The following is a 21908-nucleotide window of genomic DNA, read 5'->3' as shown; positions in this document are numbered from 1 at the left end:
CAAATCAAAAGGTGAAAAGGGTAACTGTTTTTGCTTAGAAACTGTGTCAAGAAAGCCCAAAAATTCAGGATCATGGTCAACCTCTTACTTTCTTTATGAAGAGTATTTAACTTAATTGATGTGAATAAATTATATAAATTAATTTTCAAAAAAAATATGTACCTTTATTTCTACAAGTAAACATAGTAAAACTAATTTTATTCTTTTCATAATTCCTCCTTCTCCTTTTTTCCTTCACAACTCCTACTCTTTATAATCTATTGATCTCTCATCTCACTCTTTGCTCTACTACCACTCTATTACATTTTCTTTCTATATGTACCTACTCTTAAAGTATTAATTAAATGATTATTAGTTTAAGTTTTTTATATCACGCAAAAAATTAAATGCACCATCATATTATATGTTAGAGATGATATATATATATAAGCAAAAGTTGAGTACGTAAAATTGTTTAATTAGTAAGGGTTTTGTCAAAATCTTATAAAAAATAATTAATTCATATACACATTAAACAAAAGTAAATCTTGATTTAGAATAAGTTTGGTAGTTTATAATATTATGAAAATTTGTTTGGTTGATGAAATACTATCTTATTTCAACTAAGTGACCTCTCGTGAATCCGGTGGATAATTGAAAACTATTGGTTAGAGTTTTTTTGAGCAAAAAAGGCAAAGAAGGCCGGAAACTGCGATCATCTCAAGATATGGTGAAATGTATGATGGTTTACACTAATTGGATACAGAAATTCTTATTGTAAAAGTCAAACACATATGCTCTAGTGTGTACTAGTAGGACACTATGATAATTTCTTTAGAGAAAATAAAGCACACCCTAGACAGCCATAGATTGATAGAAACCAAATGAATATTGTAAGTGGGTGGGTGAAGGCCGGCAAGTGAAATAAAAAGAAAGTAAATTGGGTTGGTGAAGGAAGCATCTCCCTGACACTTGATGTTACACTAACTTTAATTTGGATTCTTATGCATCACGACGCCTACATCTTGTCTGTATTCTTAGAAATTGATGAGGACAACATATTCAATTTGCATTCGCACAATAATTCAAACTTTATAATACATTAATCATCTTGTATTCAAACTTGATGGCTCTCTCCATATATAATAATATTTTTTTGTTATGATTTTTTCTTTTTGGATTTTTTATGGCAATTGACCATGTACGTCCATCTGCTTCACAGCAAACACATCTTCCTTAATTCTACGCTCCAACACTTCTCTCGCTGAATCCACAGCAGCTTTTAGCTTTCACTCAATTTACCAACAACAAATGGCCGAACCAACTCTGTTCCACATTGCTGCGAGTATCATTAGGAGTTTGGGATCTCTTGCTCTCCAAGAGATTGGACTTCTATGGGGTTTCAAAGATGAGCTTCAAAAGCACGAGAACATGGTTTCCACTATCCAAGTTGTGCTTTTGGATGCGAAGGAGAAGCAGACCCACAACCATGGGGTCAAAGATTGGCTTAGGAAGTTGAAGGATGCCATGTACGATGCTGACGACTTGCTGGATGACTTCTCCACTCAACTTCTACGAAGGCAAGTGATGACACGGGACAAGAAGGTGGCAAAAGAGGTAAATTCATATATAAATGTGCATATATATATATATATATATGATGTTGTCCATGACTAAAGCATTCCCAAACCTGGATAAAAATATTTATCACAACACAAGCCAAAGAAAATATATATCATTTTACGTAGTTTAAAAGTCCTCAACAACATTTCGAGGAATAAATTCACAACAACAATTTGTTCATTATAATGTTAAACCCAACTATTCAACGGTACATAAATTCTAAAAATATCACATTTTGCAGGTGCGCATATTCTTTTCCAAATCGAACCAACTTGTATATGGCCTGAAAATGGGTCATAGGATCAAGGTAGTTAGGGCAAGACTGAATGAAATTGCAGATGATAAGATCAATTTGGCTTCACTGAGTGCCTTATAATGACACATGAGTTTGAGCATAGGAAGAGAGAAGATACACACTCTTTTGTTCCTAAGGAACAAGTCATTGGGAGAGAGAGGGTGAATAGAAGGCAGTTAAAGAGTTGTTATTGGTATATATATATATATATATATATATATATATATATATATATATATATATATGATGTTGTCCATGACTAAAGCATTCCCAGACCTGGATAAAAATATTTATCACAACACAAGCCAAAGAAAATATATATCATTTTACGTAGTTTAAAAGTCCTCAACAACATTTCGAGGAATAAATTCACAACAACAATTTGTTCATTATAATGTTAAACCCAACTATTCAACGGTACATAAATTCTAAAAATATCACATTTTGCAGGTGCGCATATTCTTTTCCAAATCGAACCAACTTGTATATGGCCTTAAAATGGGTCATAGGATCAAGGTAGTTAGGGCAAGACTAAATGAAATTGCAGATGATAAGATCAATTTGGCTTCACTGAGTGCCTTATAATGACACATGAGTTTGAGCATAGGAAGAGAGAAGATACACACTCTTTTGTTCCTGAGGAACAAGTCATTGGGAGAGAGAGGGTGAAAAGAAGGCAGTTAAAGAGTTGTTATTGGATTCCAATGTAGAAGAGAATGTTTCCATCATTCCCATAGTTGGGATTGGTGGACTAGGTAAGACCACACTTACTCAGTATGTGTTCAATGATGATGAAGTCAAAAGACATTTTGAGCTAAGACTCTGGGTGTGCGTCTCTGATCCTTTTGATGTGAAAACTATTGTTGCACAGCTCATAGATCTGCAACTAAAAGGAGCCCTGAAAGCCTCGAGATGGATTTGTTACAAAGTCAGCTTCGAGTAGAAATTGATGAGAAGCTATATTTACTTGTTTTAGATGATGTATGGAGCGAGAATCGCAGTACATGGTTGAACTTGGAAACACTTTTATCGGGTGGCCTGAAGGGAAGCAAAGTTTTGATTACTACACGTAGCAAAAGAGTTGCAGAGATTACACGCATTGTAACACCCCACCTCAATGACATACAATATTGTCCGCTTTTGGCTTCCCCAAATAAAACTTCCCAGAAGGTCACCCATCCTGGTACTACTCTAACAGAAGCACGCTTAACTACGGAGTTCTGATAGGATCATGACCATCACAGCTTTAAAACGCGTTGTTGTCATTAAGGGTGTAGTATACATTTAAACACATCCTTATCTCCATACCCAGGCGATGTGGGACGTCACAATCACCCCCTCTTAAGACCCAGCATCCCCGCTGGCGACCCTCATGGGATTAGCCCATTCTTTGCATCCGTCCTAGCAAGTGCCCGCTAGCGATCTTCATGGGCTTGTGCACGCTCTCCACATCTCAGGCTAGGCAATGGCTTCGATACCATATGTAACATCATTGTGACGTCCCACATCGCCTGGGTATGGAGATGAGGATGTGCTTAAATGTATCTACACCCTTAATGACAACAACGCATTTTAAAGCCGTGATGGTCATGATCTCATCCCAACTCTGCAGTTAAGCGTGCTTCTGCTGGAGTAGTACCAGGGTGGGTGACCTCCTGGGAAGTCTAGTTTTGGGGAGCCAAAAGCAGACAATATTGTGTGTCATTAAGGTGGGGTGTTACATATGGTATCAGAGCCATAACCCAACCTAAGATGGGGGGAGTGTGCATAAGCCCATGAGGGTTGCCAGCGAGGACGTTGGGTTCTAAGAGGGGGTGATTGTGACGTCTCACATTGCTTGGGCATGAAAAAGATGATGTGTTTATGTGGAATATACTTCTTTAAATGGTATGAGGCATTTTAGAGGTCAACCCAATAATAAAATCGTGCGGGCTTGACCCAAAGCGGATAATATCATACCATTTAGAGCAGGTATGTTACATATGGTATCAAAGCCATAGCCCAGCCTGAAATGGAGGGAGCATGCACAAGCCCATGAAGGTCGCTAGTGGGCACTTGCTGGGGCGGATACCACGAATGGGCTAATCCCATGAGGGTCGCTAGCGGGGACGCTGGGTCCTAAGAGGGGGTGATTGTGACGTCCCACATAGCCTGGGTATGGAGATGGGGATGTGCTTAAATATATACTACACCCTTAATGATAACAACGCGTTTTAAAGGTATGATGGTCATGATTCCATCAAAACTCTGCAGTTAAGCGTGCTTCTGCTGGAGTAGTACTAAGATGGGTCACCTCCTGGGAAGTCTGGTTCGAGGGGAGCCAAAAGCGGACAATATTGTGTGTCATTGGGGTGGGATGTTACAGGCGCAATGCCGCCGTATCTTTTGGGAGGTCTATCTGAAAGCAATTCTTGGAATTTATTTATGAAAATGGCATTTAAAGACGGGGAAGAGCCAAAAAATCCAAAGCTAGTAGAAATTGGAAAGGATATCGTACAAAAGTGTGTAGAAGTTCCTCTTGCTATAAGGAGCATTGGGAATCTATTATGTTTCAAAAATTCAAAAGATGATTGGTTGTACTTTAAAAACCATGAACTTTACAAAATAACTCAATGAGAAAATGATATTTTTTTAATACTTAAGTTAAGTTATGATCATCTCCCGTCACACTTGAAGTAATGTTTTTCCTTTTGTTCGTTGTTTCCAAAAAATTATGGAATTCACGTGGAGGTGTTGATTCATCTATGGGCGGCTCAAGGCTTTCTTCATTCATCATATGGAAACAGACATCTTGAAGATATTGGTTACGAGTATTTTATGGATTTGCTTTTGAGGTCATTTTTCCAAGACGTACAAAGAGATGGATTTGGTAAAATAGTAACGTGCAAAATGCATGACCTTATTCACGATCTTGCACAGTCAATAACAGGTAAGGAGTGCACAATTTTATATCCAGATGGAGAAAACATAGTTCGGAGAACTCGTCATGTGACATTTCATTCTTCAGATTCATTACCGGATATTCCCACTCTTTTGCCCAAGGCTAAAAAAATGAGAACACTTCTTCTACGAATTCCAATACTTCCAGGATTTGTTGATCTGCTTAACGTGAACATTGCGGTACTTGAGTCAAATAAGCTCGTCTCTAATACACTTATTTCAAGTTTTAAATGCTTGCGTGCTTTGAATTTGATTCGGTTGAGTATTCAAAAAGTGCCAAATTTCATTGGCAAATTAGAGCATTTAAGATTTTTAGATCTGTCTAGGAATGAAGATATCAAACTACTCCCCGCTTCTATAACTAAATTGCAGAATTTGCAAACACTAAGACTTGACTGTTGTCTTAAACTAAAAGAATTGCCAGAAGACACTAGAAACTTAATCAACCTTAGGCATCTTAGGCTAGATATGTGTAATAACTTCACTCATATGCCTCGTGGATTGGGAAAATTGATCGCTCTCCAAACATTGTCGCTATACATTTTAGGGAAGAAAAAAAGTTGTCTCTCCAAGCCAAAGGGTGGGCTAAGGGACCTAGATGGTTTAGATGAGTTGAGAGGATACTTATGGATCAAGGGTTTAAAGCACTCGAGATCTTCTCCATTAGAAGCAAAGGATGCAAACTTAGAGAGGAAGCGACAGCTTCAACATCTAATATTAGAGTGGAACCCAGAATCTGGGGATGGAAGTGATAAAGCAATTGCAAATGATGAACAACTGTTGCAAAACCTTCGGCCACACCTAAATTTGAAATCATTATATATTATAGGGTATGCAGGTGTGACATTATCTAGTTGGGTGTCATCGCTCTCAAATTTGACTTCTATTAAAATATCGGATTGTAAATGGCTACAACATATCCCACCATTGGGCTGATTCCCTTTTCTGAAGCGTCTTATTCTTGAAAACTTGAGTGAGCCGGAGTACATAAGCAATGATAATAGCGACGTGTCCTCTTCTCCCCTCAAAATTTTGAGACTTAATAATTTGCCAAAGTTGAGGGAATGGCGAAAGACGGTGGAAACAGTAACAGTAGAGCATCATCTTCCATTATTCCCTTCATTTCCTTCCCTTTCTTATTTATTTATCAGGAATTGCCCGATGATGTCCCCAACAGCACCCTCCTCTTCCTCTCCCATTTCTGATCTCTCCAAATTGAAGTATCTTTATCTTATGGAATTAGAGCAACTTGAATATCTGCCACTAGAGTGGCTGCAAAACCTCACTTCTCTTGAGACCTTGAAGATTTAGAATTGTTGTAAAATGCGAATATCCATGTCTCCACTATTTCATCATCTCACCTCACTTAAAAATCTGTGTATTTTTTGCTGCAAAGAACTTATCAGCAATGAGAATGAAGATGGCACACATTGCCTTAGACCTACAAGATTTGGTCATCTATCTATTGTAGGCGTTCCAAATTTGGTTTCTCTCCCAAGAGAGCTTAGAGATGTTACCACTCTGCAAGGGCTTCAAATTATGGATTGCCCTAGTTTGGTGTCTTTTCCGGGGTGGATAGGCTATCTCACTTCACTTCAGAAGCTTGGAGTCGTAAATTGTCTCAATTTAATATCACTGCCCGAAGGTATGTGCCACCTCACCTCTTTACGTTGTTTGACAATTGTGGAGAGGAAAGATGTGAACAAGGAAGGGGAGCGGATTGGCCAAAGATTGCTCACATCCTAAACTTTCGAATTGGTGGAGATGGTCATCGTAAATGTTAGAATATTATATTTCCGCAATATTATATTCCCGTAATATTCTTAATATATTACAGAAATATTTGATATTGTATTCATTATTGTAAATATGCTAATTTTATATTATTTTGTAATTATTGTATTTCCTTTCTTTTAGGGCCTCATTCAATTATAAATAGGCCATTCCATGGTACAATTGAATACACATCAGAAATACAAATTTCTTCTCTACAATTATCTTTCTGTTGTCTTTTTCTACATGGTATCAGAGCCACCTTTTTCTTGGTGCCTCTTGTAAGCCTCTCTTCCCCATCCGTACAATTTTCTTTTTCCGTTTGAGCATTCTTTTTGGCGTTTCTTTTTGTTTCAACAATACACCAAACACTTGTTGCGGTTGTTTTTGTACGTGAAGGAAATTTTAGAGGTTGTATTGTGCAAAATTAGAAAGTCTGTGAAGAAACGAAGCCGTCACGCGCCTCCACCGCCTTGCACGCACCGCCACGCGCCGGATATTCTCTCTACATGTGAGATTCACACGCCACACGCTCCCCACTCTCTCCACGCTCCTTCATGAGCCAAATCCACTCTGCCCCATATTCCCGCGTCACACTAGATCCTTGCCCGCAGGTCTATAGTTGTTGCTGTGTACCGCGTCGCACTGGATCATTGATTGCGGGTGCACCATAGCTGCTATGCGCGCGCCACACCAGATCGCTCCCTGAGGCTGTACCAGCACCTCCACCACACTGGATTACTGTCCCTAGGTTTATTTATTTAATTTTTTTTTATTTTCCCGAAAAAAAAAAATGTCTACCAGTCTTGATAATATCATCTGTCCCATTGACAATATTTTAAATGGTTCCAATTATATGTTGTGGGCCCAAAATATGGAAGTTTTTTTTAGAGTGAGGAGATTATGGCGTTATGTTTGTGGAAAAACTGTTGCACCCACACAAAAAGACGGTGAGTCAGCCGACAAATTTGCCAGTCAATTTGAAGATTGGGACAGTGCAAATTATAGGATTATTTTTTGGTTTATCAATACTTCAGTTCCTTCCATCCACAGTTTGCTCCCCAAGCTTGGGAATGCAAAGGCTACCTGGGAGTTTTTGGCAAAACGATACAATTGTACTTACGATGCCTCCCTAGAGTTTCAGATTGAAACTAAACTCTATTAGACACGTCAGGAGCCAGGTCAGTCTATTGCAAATTTTTATTCTCAAACTAATAGTATTTGGGAGCAATTATCCGTTGCAGATCCTCAACTGAAGCATCCAGAAGATGTGAAAATATTTGAAAAGTATCGGGATTGTCAGAAGTTTATGCATTTCATGATGGCTCTTCGTGCGGATTTTGAACCCAGTTGGGCTTTTCTCTTACACCACAATCCTCTTCCCACATTGGAAGTTGCTGTAACAGAACTTATTTCTGAAGAGACTCGACGGTCCACTATGCACTTGCAATCTCTAGATATGGCTGTTGCTGCTACACCTCAGAGTGTTGCTAAATTTCCTCCTAAACGATCCACACCACAGTCTTCCTCCATGAAGATAATTTGCAACTATTGCAAGTAACCTGGTCACTCTATTGCTAATTGCTACAAGCTCCAAAACAAACGTCAATCACGAGCTCCTTTCCAACAAACTGCCGCAGTTGTTTCATCTGGTTCCTCTGCACCTGCATCTTACACTGAGAACCCATCTCAATCCTCTGCTCTCACTGCATCTGACGTTGTGGCATTAATCCATCTGGTTCTATCTCGTTCCTTTACTGCCTTGTCCGTCACATTAGGTAAAAATTCATGGTTCATGGACTCTGCTTGTTGTAATCATCTGACCCCTGACCCCACTTTATTTTCCCAAAAGTCTGACCTTTCTCCCAATCCTGTCATTTATACTGCTGATGGTTCTAGATTACCTGTTAGTCATAGTGGATCTATTTCTTCACCTAATTTGTCTATTGATAACACATATCTTGTTTCTCAATTGTCATTAAATCTTCTTTCAGTTGGCCAACTTTGTGAATTAGGTTTGGAGTTGACATTTTCTAACAGGGGTGTTGATGTGCAGGATCCACAGACGGGTCAACTAATTGGGACCGGCCATAAGATTGGACGTCTTTTTGAGCTTTCATTCTTGCAAACTCCTACTCACTTAGCAGTTGCTGTCACAACACTCACTGCCTCTTCCAACTTATGGCATTCACGTTTGAGTCATGCCTCTCTACCACGTGTCCAACTTCTTGCATCTCAAGGTCATATAGGATCCATAGATGTAAAATCTTTTGATTGTGTTTCTTGTCATCTTGGAAAACAAACACATTTATCTTTTAATAAAAGTGAGTCTTCATCTTCTGCACCATTTGATTTGGTTCATTCTGATATTTGGGGACCTGCCCCTGTTCCCACTGAGGGGGGATCTCACTATTTTGTTATTTTTCTTGATGATTATTCTCGTTATACTTGGATATATTTATTACGACATCGCTCTGAACTCACTCAAGTTTATCAAAATTTTCATCAGATGGTACAAACCCAATTTTCTCATACCATCAAAATTTTTCGTTCAGATAATACTATGGAGTATAATGAGAAATCTTTTCAAAATTTTTTAAAACAAAATGGGACCCTCTCTCATTGTTCTTGTCCTTACACTTCTCAGCAAAATAGGCGTGCAGAACGCAAACATCGTCACATCTTAGACACTGTAAGAGCTCTTCTCATCTCTGCCTTATTTCCTGAACGCTTTTGGGGTGAGGCTGCTCTCACTGCTATTTACACGATTAATCGTGTGCCTTCCCCGACTATTCACAACCAAACTCTTTATGAGCGCTTGTATGGTAACACACCTAACTTTTCTTTGCTTCGCATCTTTGGTTGTATCTGTTTTGCCACTCTTCCTCCATATGAGCGTACTAAACTTGAACCCTGCTCTCGCTTGTGTTGCTTCCTTGGTTATGGCATCACTCAAAACGGTTATCGCTGCTATGACCCCATTGCCTGACGACTTAGGATCTCTCGCCATGTGGAGTTCTAGGAACATAAAATGTTCACTAGTCAAATGCCTTTTCTGCATTCCTCCTCCACATATTCTCCTGTCTTCACTGACCCCTCTATTGTCTTATTTCTTGGATCATCTGCAGATAACTCAAGCTCATTGGACGAACCTTTTACGGTTGCTTCTAATTTGCCTGATTGAACTATGGATCCTCTTGCTACATTACACACTCCCGAGCCTTCTCATGAACTTCGTCACTCCGATAAGGTAAGAGCACCGCCTGCCCATCTCTATGATTATCATTGTTTTTCTGTTCTTGCTACTCTTCACGAACCTCACTCTTATCTTGAGGCTAGTACTGATCCTCTTTGGCAGAAAGCTATGTCTAATGAACTAGATGCCCTTTCTAAAACCCATACATGAGACTTGGTGGATTTGCCTCTTGGAAAGTTTGCAGTGGGATGTAAGTGGGTTTATAAAATTAAAACTCGTACAGATGGATCTGTGGAATGCTATAAGGCTCGTCTTGTTGCGAAAGGATTTGCTCAGGAGTATGGTATTGACTATGAGGACACTTTTGCTCCTGTTGCTATACTGACCTCTGTTAGATCCTTACTTGCAGTTGCTGTTGTTCGTCATTGGCAATTATTTCAGATGGATGTTGAAAATGTATTCCTCAATGATTATCTTACAGAAAAAGTCTATATGCACCCTCCACCTGGCTATCACCATCCGCCACACAAAATTTGTAAACTCCGTCGGGCACCTTATGGTCTCAAGCAGGCTCCTCGTGCTTGGTTTGCCAAGTTCAGTTCTATGGTTGCTCAACAAGGCTTTGTTTCTAGTTCTTATGACTCAGCTCTCTTTCTTTGGACTACTGATAATGGTACTATCCTTATCCTTCTTTATGTAGATGATATGAGTATTATTGGTGATAACATTTCAGGCATCCGTGCTCTTCAATCCTTCCTTAGCCAAAATTTTGAAATGAAGGACTTGGGGACACTCAGTTACTTCCTTGGTTTTGAGGTTACCTCGAGTAATGATGGTTATTTTCTCTCTCAAGCCAAATATGCATCTGATCTACTTTCCCGAGCAAGTCTGACAGATAGCAAAACAACGAGCAGCCCCCTTGAGACCAATGTCAAACTTCTAGCCACAGATGGTGAGCCTTTATCAGATGCTACTCTCTACAGGCAGCTAGTAGGTAGTCTTATTTATCTTACTGTTACACGGCCTGATATTGCCTATGCTGTTCATTTGGTGAGTCAATTTATGAGTGCACCTCGATCTACTCATTATGCTGCTGTTCTTTGCATTTTGCGCTATGTCAAGGACACTATGTTTCATGGTATTCATTTCTCTTCTCATTCATCTCTTGAGCTCCAAGCCTACTCTGATTGGGCTGGTGATCCTATTGATCGTCGCTCTACCACTGGATATTGTTTCCTACTTGGAACTTTTCTAATTTCATGGCGCAGTAAGAAACAATCTGTTGTTGCTCGATCTAGTACTGAAGCTGAGTATCGTGCTCTTGCTGATACTACATCTGAACTTCTCTGGTTACGATGGCTTTTGTCCAACATGGGTGTTTCTCAATCTACTAGTTCTCCTATTTATTGTGACAATCGGAGTGCCATACAGATTGCTCATAATGATGTTTTCCATGAGCGCACAAAACATATCAAGATTGATTGTCATTTCATCCGCCATCATCTTCAGCAAGGTGTTTTACATCTTCAGCAAGGTGTTTTACATCTTCATTCTATCACCTCTGCAAATCAATTGGCTGACATCTTTACAAAATCTCATCCACCGGGACGACTCAATGATCTTATCTCCAAACTCAAGTTGGCTTCGCCCCCTAGAGTTTGAGGGGAGATGTTAGAATATTATATTTTCGCAATATTATATTCCCGTAATATTCTCAATATATTACGGAAATATTTGATATCGTATTCATTATTGTAAATATGCTGATTTTATATTATTTTGTAATTATTGTATTTCCTTTCTTTTATGGCCTCATTCAACTTTAAATAGGCCATTCCATTGTACAATTGAACACACATCAGAAATACAAATTTCTTCTCTACAATTATCTTTCTGTTGTCTTTTTGTACGGTAAAGAATGGACAGCAAACCAAAGTCGCCAATTTCTAGAGGTTTTTAAGTCACCAATTAGACAATAATTTTTTTCTTCTTGTTGTTCCTCTTTATTTTACTCTGTCAAGCTTTTGATATATGTCTTATTTGATTTCATATGCAGGAACAAAGTAAGATTTTACGTATGGACGCTTCTTCAAACCTTGCCAACAATCAGATTTGTGCAAAGCTCTAACATTTACAGTATTGTTTCCTATCTTTCACTTCAATGGCATTTCTAGTTTTGTTTTCTCTTTTGTGTTTTAAATATTTCTAGCGTATGCATTTGAAATTTAAAGTCTACAGACGGTAGCATCATGTATTAAGTAAAAAGACTTATAATAGATCAGGGAAGTCAATCCCATCCCAAAGTTTCACAAAAATTTAATACAAATTTTGCATTGCTGTGTTAGGATTTTCTCAATATCCAATGTTGTTTCTGTTGAACTATTTGGTCACTTTTCATTATTATTGGTATTGAAGCCTAACTGGAAGTAGCTCCGTTCATGGATGAAATTTACATTTTTATTATTTTCATTGGAAATTTTTTAGTGATTGCTGAATTTATTATTTGGTTTTTTGATTGGGAGCAACGATTCATGAAATGGGTTGTAGGAATCTTGTGGATATTTCTGCAATATGTTTGGATATGACAAACTCACTAATTCAAAGCGGCTTGATTTGACTGGTTATACCCACTTATTTCTAGGAAGGCAGTGAAAAACAAGAGAGTTGAATTATTGATATGCATACCCATTAATGTTAAATTGTCAATGCTATTCCTTCTTCCTTATTTCACATGCAGAAACAACTGATTGAAGAATTTCTGATTTCTGATTTTGGAGAATTTCTGATTTATACGATTTCATATGCAGAAACAATTGAAGCACTGACATACATGGATTTAAGATTTGGAGCCAATTTCAAAGTTCTTCACTCTGCAACTATGCATTAAGTTGACAAGTCAAGAATTTGAGATGGAAAAAATACGCAAAATCTATATGAACCAAGGAATATCATATGAAGGATTGGTCTTTTAATGATCTTCTCAAGTATCACAAGGTGCTAAAAGTTGAAGCAGTAGATGCGAGACTTTTGTGAAAAGGGTGCTCCATGTCTCTTGCTGAAAAAGACTCAATTCATCTTCATCTTGCTTTCAAGTGATGGCTTGTGACTTTTATTGCTCTTTGCCCTTGGTCCCATGTTTCACTTCCTCTTGCCTTGGAATTGTGTCTTTTTGCTCGATGGAAAAAGTCTCATTTCAAAACAGAGCCCAAGAAAGGAGCTCTAAAATGGAGCTTTTCTATTTTGCCCTTTTGAAGGAAATCCTGGGAAAGAGGTAGAGCTGGAAAGTGGAACCCCCTTAATAGTTGTTTGGGTATTTATCCGACTTTCTATACGTTTTTTAAAATGTGTTTGATTGGTTTGTTTGGATTAGACCCACGATCTTGATATTTAAATTTAGACATGCACAATTAGTGATTGAATACTTGGATTTGTTATCGATTTGGTTAGTGAGAAAAGTCAGAAGGGGGAAAATAAAATATTTTATAATAAAAAAGTCTTGAAAATATTTTACAATGAATGCTTACTTGACGTAAATTTTTGCAAGTGAAAACTACATTGAACATAATTGGTAATTGAAAACCTTATTGTGCTTTTCTTTCTCACTGTTCAGAAAAATGTCAAGCGGCAACAGGAACAGTTACATACATCAAAGCTTGAATGTATGTTAACGGTTACATTATTACTACAAGAAAAATGGTCTTTAGTGACCATATTATCAGCAACAGCACAAAAGTCATCTCTGATAATCACTTATTAGCAAAGACAAATTGTTGTCGTTGCTTACCACTTTGCAATCTCTTTCCATTACGGGCTGCCCTTTTTTGGTGTCTTTACCGGAGTAGATAGGTGACCTCAATTCACTTAAGAGACTTCGGATTAGCAATTGTCCCAATTTAATATCACTGCCTGAAGGTATTCGCCGCCTCACCTCTTTAAGTGTTTTGAGAATTGTGGAGTGTCGTCACCCGGAGAAAAGATGTGAACAAGGAACAGGAGAGGATTGGCCAAAGATTGCTCACGTCCCAGACTTTTCAAATAATACGTTTTGGGTAACCTATTAGACGGTAATTTTCTTCTTTTTCTTGTTCATCTTCGTTTACTCAGTTATGGTTTTGATATATATTATTTGATTTCATTTTCGTTTGCGGAACCAACTATAGCATGGAAAAAAAAAAGGATTTAAGAATACACACATTTTCAGACCTTGCCGACAATCAGATTTGAACAAAGGTCTCAAATTTTCTGTATTGTTTCCTATCTTTCACTTCAATGCCATTCCTACGTACCTAATATCTCGTTTCTTTTTCGTTTTTTAAATGTTTCTTGCATTTCAATTTGAAATTTATATTTTACAAATGGTAGACCTGGAAGGTCTACCATCCCAAGATTTCACAAAAACACAAAAAAAAATTGCGTAATTCTGGGTTTTCTCATAATCAGACACAAATTTAAACAGATCATTTTCATTTGAAATAGAGAGGATCCAGGTCCGTGGAAAGGGGACATTCAGTTTGTAACAACTCAGGGAAAAGCGCTAGCCACATCTGCGCTATTACCCGAAAAGGACAAGTCAATTTGAAGCATCCTTAGAATTCATTATAAAGCTCAGTTTCACCTAGTATCTAGGCAATGTGAGACTTAGCACCCATAACTATCTTTATAAACCACCCACTCTATGTGGGGCTTCTTCTCATCTTCCCAATACGGGACTAGGGTTTTACAAACTCCCCCTTTTAAATTTCTGACGTCCTCGTCAAAGCCACGTCATGTAGTGCTCCAGTACCACATGACCTGGCATTACTAGGTGGCATTAATAGGTGGCTTTTTATATATATTATATTTGATTTCATATGCAGGAACAATATTAGATTTGAAGTATATGTACTTCTTCTGACCTTTCTGGCAATCAGATTTGTGCAAAGCTCTAACATTTCCAGTATTGTTTCCAATCTTTCACTTCATAGGCATTTCCACTATTGTTTTCTTTTTAAATTTTTCTTGCGTTTCCATTTGAAATATAAATTCTGCAAATGGTAGCATTACATATTTGGTAAAAGACTTATAATAGATCATGGAAGTCAATCCCATCCCAAATTTTTACAAAACTTCAATATAAATGTTGCACTACTCTGTTACGATTTTCTCAATATTAAATGTAGATCATATTGCACACTTTGGGAACGCTCTTTTCATTATTATTGCTGTTGGAGCCTAACTGCAAGTAGTTCCATCAATGGATGAAATTTAAACTTTTATTATTTTCATTGGAAATTTTTGAGTTATTGTTGAATTTATTATTTGGTTTTTTGATTGAAAGCAGCAATTCATGAAATTGGTTATGGGAATCAGGTGGAAATTTCTACAATCTGTTTGGATATGACAATCTCATTTCTTCCAAGTGACTAATTTTGACTGGTTATACCCACTTATCTCTAAGAAGGAATAGACAAACAAGAGACTTGTAATAACTCTCTCTTTTTTCTGATAGTGGAATTTATATCAGAATATGCTGCATCTTTGACTTCTTTAGGCATAGAATATAGAAACACCTATACTAGTGTTAAAATGTCAATGATATTTTGGAGAATTTCTGATTTTCAGTCTAAAGGTTTTGATATTTTGGAGAACTTCTGATTTTCAATCATATGCCGAAACAGTTAAAGCACTGACATACATGGATTTAAGATTTGAAACACTCGGCAATAAGTTGACAAGTCGGGAAATAGATCTTATATTGTCATGTGTTCCTCTTCATCTTGCTTTTTAAGAATTGAAAGTAAATATTGATTTCACATTAATATGCAAGTTTAATAGTTCAATTATACCACAACTGGATTCTATGAGGGCACTAAATGCAACATGTGTTTATGGGTGGAAAAGAATTTAAGTTTCATATTAAAAAGATTAGACAAGTATGAATGGTTAATGTAACACAATTAAACCCAATTACAATTTTTTTTTTAATTTTTTTTTTAATTACAACTTGAAAGGAATTCCAATTGCATAATGGTGTGCTCATTTGCACAGCAGGCTTTCCATTGAAAGATTTTTCTTGCATGCAAACTAATTAGAAGTCTTATTCAATTATTCTACAGTATTCCTTTCTCATAAAACTGTTATATCTAAACAAGTCCAATTGCAAAATGGTCTCATGATTTTTTTTTTCTTTTTTTTTTTTAATAGTTGAACCACCCCCTACAGTAGGTATGGGGTGGCCGAACCACCCCCTACGGCAAGTATGGGAGTGGTAGGGGTGGTTCGGCCACCCCCAAATGCCTGAAAGCCATCCAAAACCCATTTCTTTTTTTTTTTTTGGCTTTTTGGGTGTGGCCGGACCACCCCCTTGGCCATGGGGTTGTTCGTCACCCCCATACCGGCCATAGGGGTGGCTCCAGTCACCCCAATTTTTTTTTTTTTTATTTTTTTTTTAATTTTTTGAATATTTTGCTTTTTCTTTCTTTTGTTTTTTTTTTTAAAAAAAATTATAATTTTAATGCCCAAAACGACGTTGTTTTGGGCTGCGTGGGTGATGTATTTTTAGAGTCTAAAACGGTGTAGTTTTAGGGTGAGGGTATAATGGGCATAAAAATAGAAACCGTTTGAGTTTAACATTTAAAACTAATGGAGGGGGGCAAAGTGAAAGTTTTTTAAAGTTCAGGTGAGCAAAGTGAGAGAATTTGAAGTTTGAGGGGAGTATGTCAAAAAGGCTAGTAGTTCAGGGGCAAAAGTGAAGTTTCCCTAAAGTTAAAAGTTTAAAGAACAAAAATTTGAGACAAACGCAAATGGTGGAAAAGCTATGTTGTGATCCCACTTTTTCATTTTAGGCTTAACCTGTCCTTGAATTATTGAAATTTTAAGAAATGAACGCATCTTCCTTCAACGCTCCAAGACCTCTCAATTGATCACTACTCCACCTGCAAATGGCCAGGCAGTTCTCTCCGACATTGCTCCGAGTATGATCAAGAGTTTGGGCTCTCTTGCTTACGCTAGATTGAACTAAAATTGTTTTGACGAAAAGTGAATTCACGAAGAGAGTAAATAATAAATACGAGAGAAGAATATTATAATTGATCCAAATAAACAAATAGACAAATAAGCACGTGAAAACAACATTGAACATTGGTAATTGGAAACCTTGCATGTGCTTTTCTTTCAAGTGAATGCTCAGTACTTGAAATGTTTTTATTGTTTGGTCCATGGAGTTTGGTTCAAGTATAATGAAGATATGGCGAATGACAGGTCTTCTCAGGGATTTTAATAATATTGCGTCCGTTTGCTACCTCAAGTTCAACTAGTTTTCTTGTATTTTTCGTCGATTATTTCTTAGGAAATGGTTATTACCATATTATTAGTTATTGCGGATGGATTCAAGTATCCAAACTTATGACTGTTTCCATGTATGCATGTATGTTTTAATTAGAAATGCTATACATATTTTTAAGTATTTAATTACTTTTTTGTATTCAACTTTGGTCTAATTTTTTTTTTATTATTATTACAAAAATATGTAATCAAAAGTCAGCACTAATCAAATTATGACATGTATTATCTATAGTAAAAAAAATTATAAGTATTAAAAAAAATAAAATTGTGAGTGGGGTCAAGCCACCCCTTTGGCCAAATGGAGGCGAGGGTGGTTCGGCCACCATGGCCACCAGGCTGAAGAGTGTTTGAATCTATATCCAAACATTGATTTTGGAGTGGTTTCGGCCATCCCTTTCAAATTGTCAAAGGCGCTAAAACATTAGTAGAGTTTCATAATGCAATAAAGAGCTCAAAGAAAAAAAAAATAGAGAAGCCGAGATGAAAAAAAAAAAAAACCCTAGATGGAGTAGTTAAAGCAAATTCATCTCACACAGTTAATAAACCAAATTTTAGTAAATACTTAATCCCTCATTTCAGAAAAATTGAAACTTTTATATCTACATGTTGCAATGATCAGATATATCTAGCTTCTTTTTCTAAGGTAATCTTTAGTAGAAAAGCAGAACTGGATCAAGTTTGTTTGTCAAGTAAACCTTTTAAAATGAATCTTGACAGGTACTAATTGGAAACTGTTACTAACCAATATCTTTACTCCTTTTTGTTCCTTTGAGGTTGATCTATGGGGAATGTTGTCAATGGTTCCTCTCCTTTTGAGCAAAGGAGTACTGCTCTCTCTTTTGTAGCAATTAGCCTGTGATATCAGTAACGACCCACCTCAAAAACTTGCTTAAATGAAAAACGTGACCAATGTCATAATGGCATAACCCACCAACAGACTCGATTATTGCAGTGCATATGGGTGGCTCGTCTTTGATCAAGTCTATAACATACACAGCCATCAACGTAGCTTGTCTACAATTATTGGTACAGAGCTCTCAATGTGATCAATTCCATGTTCATGACCTGTAAATGACTCTTATCTTCTCCAAATCGTGCAAATTACACTAGGCCACGTTGTTGATATATTGTGGAGCTTGTACAAATCTCACAGCGAAGGGGTCTCAACTATGTAGAGTCAAAATTATATTTAGGATCTACGAAAAATGTTAGGTTCTTCAAGTTCATATATATCTTAGTTCCCCCTTGTTTCCTTGTCCAAAGTTTTCTACCAAAATTAATGAGATTTTGCATTTTGTACTCCATTTATTTTTTAATGGAAACCTTTATGTTTGTAACTGTATATGGTGTGGGTGTAGCGACAAAACTAGGATGTTTATTTAAAGGGGATCGAAACATGCTTTATATATATAGATTATTATTGTAATAATGAGATAATTAAAGAGATATAATATATATATATATATATATATATATATATATATATATCATTTTAGGTAAACTGCGTTTCTTTCGGCAGAAAATAATTTTTAGAAAATATTTTTAGTTTGATAAAAAAGCTTATTTAATTTCCGTAAAATAATTTTTCTTTTTAAAACAGTAAACTATTTTGAGTTTGAGCTTCTCATTCTGAAATTAGCTAAAAGAAATGATAGTCAAATAGAAAAATAAAGACAAGACGGAATAAAAATAAATAAATAAGATTTTATGTAGTTCGGTTTATGACTTACGTCTACATGATAAAGCTACATAAGCTACATTTTGCTCTTATTTCACTTGATTGATTTTTTACAAAGATCAATCAATATCCCTACTTACAGGAAAAATAGGATAGTGAATACACTACAAATAAGGTAATCAAATCACAGAGAGTTGATACGCAGTTGCAATGATTTGATTGTAATCACAAGACCCGATTGAGCCATTGCCAAGACGTCGCCGGAATATCCTGACATTGTCAAAGAAAACATAATTGGTAGAACAAAAAGCAATTAAAGTAGAATCAAATTTGCAAGAAATTTTGAAAGAAAAATTTAATTATACACACTACTTTTTATTCATTCCCATCTTTCAAGAATTATCAATAAATAGAAGCAAATTTTTTTAAAAAAAATTGGTTGTTGTTTCTACCCCACAATTATTTCACTTACTCATGAATTAAGTTCACCGATTTAAAAAAAATAATGAATTACAGAAAATTGAGGAGAGTAAGCAAATAGAGGAATTAAGTAATTACAGGAAAACTAGTAAGCAATTGGAGAAAATAAAAAATGAAAGTGTAAAGTTCACGTACCCCTTCAAATTACCACTCAATTGACAATATCTCCTCAAATTTTGATAATGTCGCTCTAAACTACTAAAACATTGTTAATGTCTCCCCAAAGCTAGCAAAAAGATAAAAATGTGCTTATAAATTTCTCAATAAGACGAAAATACCCCTAAAAATTCGAGAAAAAAAAATGAATTTTTAATTTTTTTTTAAATGAAAATTTTTAATTTAAAAAAAAAAACAAAAAAAACAAAAACAAAAACAAATTTTTTAAAAAGAAAATTTTATTTTTTTTAAAAACAGAAATTTTTTATTTAAAAAAAAAAAGATTTAAAAAAAATTAAGTTTTTTTTTTAAGTTTTAGTATTTTTTGTTTTTATTTTACTAAGTCTTGTTTTATCATTGTCATTGAGGGAAATATTAACAATATTTTGATAATTTTTTAAAATATTGTCTTTGATGAGACGTGGTTTTCTTTTTATTTCCATTCAACTCTTCCGGCCCACTCCTGCATTTTTTTCCACATTTCCCATTCAACTAATAGTGATGTCCCACCAACTCACGCTGGTTCCATTTTCCAACTAAATATCTCTACATTATCTTTAACACGGCACTCCTTCAACCACATGCATTCACACCAATTTTAGTGGCGTGGCTTAAAGGTCAAGCAAAGTAGAAATGGGATTTACTTGGAAGACCCAATTTAGTATCACTGCTTGAAGGTATTCGCCGCCTCACCTCTTTAAGTGTTTTGAGAATTGTGGAGTGTCGTCACTTGTTGGAGAAAAGATGTGAACAAGGAACAGGAGAGGATTGGCCAAAGATTGCTCACGTCCCAGACTTTTCAAATAATACATTTTGGGTAACCTATTAGACGGTAATTTTCTTCTTCTTCTTGTTCATCTTCGTTTACTCTGTTATGGTTTTCATATATATTATTTGATTTCATTTTCATTTGCGGAACCAACTGTAGCATGGAACAAAAAAAGGATTTAAGAATACACACATTTTCAGACCTTGCCGACAATCAGATTTGAACAAAGGTCTCAAATTTTCTGTATTGTTTCCTATCTTTCACTTCAATGCCATTCCTACGTGCCTAATATCCGTTTCTTTTTTGTTTTTTAAATGTTTCTTGCATTTCAATTTGAAATTTATATTTTACAAATGGTAGCATCACGTATTGGGTAAAAGAATTATGATAGACCAAGAAAGTCTTTTCCATCCCAAGATTTCACAAAAACACAATAAAAAATTGCGTAACTCTGGTTTTTCTCATAATCAAACACAAATTTAGACAGATTATTTTCATTTGAAATGGAGAGGATCGAGGTCCGTGGAAAAGGGACATTCAGTTTGTAACAACTCAGGAAAAAACGCTAGCCACATCTGTGCTATTACCCGAAAATGACTAGTCAATTTGAAGCATCCCTAGAATTCATTATAAAGCTCAGTTTCACCTAAAATCTAGGCAATGTGAGACTTAGCACCCATGACTATCTTTATAAACCACTCACTCTATGTGGGGCTTCTTCTCATCTTCCCAATATGGGACTAGGGTTTTACAAACTCCCCCTCTTAAATTCCTGACGTCCTCGTCAAAGCCACGTCATGTAGTGCTCCAGTACCACATGACCTGACATTACGAGGTGGCATTACTAGGTGGCTTTTTATATATATTATATTTGATTTCACATGCAAGAACAATATTAGATTTGAAGTATATATACTTCTTCTGACCTTTCTGGCAATCAGATTTGTGCAAAGCTCTAACATTTCTAGTATTGTTTCCAATCTTTCACTTCATAGGGATTTCCACTATTGTTTTCTTTTAAATTTTTCTTGCGTTTCCATTTGAAATATAAATTCTGCAAATGGTAGCATTACATATTTGGTAAAAGACTTATAATAGATCATGGAAGTCAATCCCATCCCAAATTTTTACAAAACTTCAATATAAATGTTGCACTACTCTGTTACGATTTTCTCAATATTAAATGTAGATCATATTGCACACTTTGGGAACGCTCTTTTCATTATTATTGCTGTTGGAGCCTAACTGCAAGTAGTTCCATCAATGGATGAAATTTAAACTTTTATTATTTTCATTGGAAATTTTTGAGTTATTGTTGAATTTATTATTTGGTCTTTTGATTGAAAGCAGCAATTCATGAAATTGGTTATGGGAATCAGGTGGAGATTTCTACAATCTGTTTGGATATGACAATCTCACTTCTTCCAAGTGACTAATTTTGACTGGTTATACCCACTTATCTCTAAGAAGGAATAGACAAACAAGAGACTTGTAATAACTTTCTCTCTTTTTTTTGATAGTGGAATTTATTTCAGAATATGCTGCATCTTTGACTTCTTTAGGCATAGAATATAGAAACACCTATACCAGTGTTAAAATGTCAATGATATTTTGGAGAATTTCTGATTTTCACTCTAAAGGTTTTGATATTTTGGAGAACTTCTGATTTTCAATCATATGCCGAAACAGTTAAAGC

At 36.1% G+C, this 21908-nt stretch overlaps 1 long non-coding RNA gene and 1 pseudogene across 2 annotated transcripts; both read left to right on the top strand.

Moving 5' to 3' along the window:
• The first annotated feature begins 1290 nt into the window (after positions 1-1290).
• LOC132181614 (disease resistance protein RGA2-like) lies at positions 1291-13867 on the top strand (annotated as a pseudogene).
• Positions 13868-20352: 6485 nt separating this feature from the next.
• On the top strand, positions 20353-21751 carry LOC132182994 (uncharacterized). 2 transcript variants are annotated; one of them, XR_015912209.1, is made up of 2 exons: positions 20353-20441; positions 21563-21751. It is a non-coding gene; the product is annotated as an uncharacterized LOC132182994 (long non-coding RNA). The 2 variants fall into 2 exon arrangements; XR_015912210.1 differs by having other exon boundaries at positions 20359-20441; positions 21560-21751.
• Positions 21752-21908: the final 157 nt, after the last annotated feature.

Source organism: Corylus avellana, chromosome 5 (assembly GCF_965113065.1).
Source record: "Corylus avellana chromosome 5, dhCorAvel1.hap1.2, whole genome shotgun sequence".
In the NCBI taxonomy this organism is placed as follows: Eukaryota; Viridiplantae; Streptophyta; class Magnoliopsida; order Fagales; family Betulaceae; genus Corylus; species Corylus avellana.
Note: the sequence above shows the minus strand (reverse complement) of the source record. Positions and strands in the feature narration are given on the sequence as shown.